The sequence below is a fragment of the Aulonocara sp. 'chitande type north' Nkhata Bay genome, linkage group LG13, assembly GCF_057382095.1.
Source record: "Aulonocara sp. 'chitande type north' Nkhata Bay isolate Kocher_YH1m ecotype deep benthic linkage group LG13, A_spYH_male_GT1.1, whole genome shotgun sequence".
In the NCBI taxonomy this organism is placed as follows: domain Eukaryota; kingdom Metazoa; phylum Chordata; class Actinopteri; order Cichliformes; family Cichlidae; genus Aulonocara; species Aulonocara sp. 'chitande type north' Nkhata Bay.
In genome coordinates, this window is record NC_141356.1 from 17,179,582 (window position 1) to 17,182,044 (window position 2,463).

Genomic DNA, 2,463 nt, shown 5'->3' on the forward strand with positions numbered 1-2,463 from the left:
TTTTTTTTTATTTTATTTTTTTTTTTTAATTTATTTTCTGTCACTTCAGAATATGTATTCGCTATGAAATGAGTTAAAAATCCGCCACATGAAAACATGAACTTTACACATTTTAAATGGTGCACTCAAGTTCCCCCAAACAGCTTCTGAATAAACTTTGTTTAGCAATTTAAGACTAATAAAAAAAATTCTTCTTTAATACTTGTTTTCCTATAGTTTTGCTGCCCAAACATTCTCTCTAAACTCTCTCTTCAAAGCATTATCCACAGGGTGGGAGTAGAGAGACATTTCCTCTCAGCAGCCTTTATCTCATGTTCAGGCAATCAAAAAAGTATGCTGAAGCAACTATCTCTTCGAACTTTACATCTGTAACGTCTCTGTTCAGTTTGAGTGAATCAAGCAGTTTTCGACCTGATGCAAAAACGGAACAGGTTAAAATACTCCCCGAGTTAACTGTTGAACGAAATCTTTGTGGTAAGGAAGGAAAAACGTTAAATCCTGCCTATTTTTGGGCATGGGACCACGGCCACCCATTCCTGTAAACTGCACTGGGAAGTGAGCGCCGGTGCTCATGCACCCAGAGAGGGGCCATGCTGACCCCATTACACGAGCAGATATCTTAAATGCTTGCACATGTGGACGGCGATGCTGTTTGCAGCCGTTGAGCTGCTTAGCAGGCCCCCAAAAGCCCTCAGGGACCTTCTTTCTCTTCTCTTTTCTCTTTCCCTCCCCCTCCCCTCACTTGCTCCATCATTATCGCCCACATGCTTTTCCAGAGACATCCTGAGTGAAACAGCTCGACGTCCTCGATGGCTATCACATGTTCCTCCTGTGGAGGGAGGCAGCTCCCCTGGAAGACATGTTGAGGAGAATAAGACAGGCTGTACTAGCCTCAGTTTTTCTTTGTGCTTTCTTTCATCAAATATGTTGCAAAACTTTTTAGAAGTTTCAAAGTCATAGGGAAAAACTTGTGGCTTTGACATTTTTTTGAATCCTCTGGGTCTCCTCGTGAAATCACCCTTTCTCTTTTCATGAAAAGTGATTTATAACGATGTTTGTGTGTTAGGTTCCTTACATCAAACTTCTTCTGTTAGCTATTACCTCACTAAGTTCTACCACGATTTAAAACTGTTTAGGGACTTCATATAACCCTATATTGAATTTTTCAGTATATTTGATCTACATTTAAGCAATTTCTTTCAGATGCTGGAAGATGGACCTAATAATATAAATCATTGTTCTCTAAATCTTTCTCTATCTTCTTGGACTTGCACTGCAGCAGGAATTGAGGCCAGTTTTTTTACACAAACCCCACCCACCTCAAAAAAGAAACAGAAATACAGGTCTTATTTTTGAAGGGTTCACCAGAGGATAAATCCTACTGACTTTGGAGATTTCTTGTATTATTATTGGAATTGGTGGCTGTGGTCCCATGCCCAAAGATAGGCAGGATTTAACTTTTTTCTCCTTACCACAAATATTTTGTTCAACAGTTACCTTTGCAGCATGTTAACACGTCCTGTTTCTGCATCAGGTCTAAAACTGAACAGAGATGTTACGGATTTAAAAGTTGAAGATACAGTTGCTTCAGCATACTTTTTTGATTGCCTGAAGTTGAGATAAAACTGCTAAGGGGACACGTCTCTCTACTTAGGGTCATTGTAGTGTCACTGTTGTTTTGGAGCACACTGGGGAGACCACGGCCATTGGGGAGGGCTGTTGCAATGAGGGGCTGTGCTTCATGTGCAATGATTCCTAGGTGGGTGGTACATGTCAAAGTAAAAACCACATGGATAAACTTTTAAGCATACCACTGAATTCTAAACCTCCAGGTGATTTTAACACTGCTGATTTCTGTATGAACAAATGAAAAAAATATATAACTTAATTTTATTTCAGCTTTACAAACTTATCAGTAATGGCATAACTGATGTGTGCTTACAGTTACAATAACGTATCTCCTACTTTTACTGATGGGTTGAGTATAACAGTTTGTATAGTCAGTATATTGTAATTAGCTAACTGTTTCAGTTGTTCATAGCTAATCGTTTCATGAGTAAAAACAGGACGTCAACCACCTTGCCACTAGGAAAAAATCAATGGCTGCCCAGTGACTGAATTATTTTGCTGTCTGAGACGGTTTTAGAAGTAGTTTCCATGAAGATCTGGTTGCTCAGAGGTTGACTGTGCAACATCCTTATCCTTTGGGGGACCACTTCTGATTGCGAGTGCAGTTGCTTGCTTGCCTGTCTCGAAACAACTGGAGTCTGTCCCAGAGTTAGCACTCTCAGACAGATCGGTCAATGATCGATCTTTTTTTATAAATGTAGACAGACTGCCAGCATATTGCAATCGGTGAGTTAGTCTGCACTGCAATAGGACACTTGACTCAACTGGTTATGAGCTGGTTACATTCCAATATCAACAGAAGATTGTTGTGGGATCGTCAAGGAAAGACTAAAA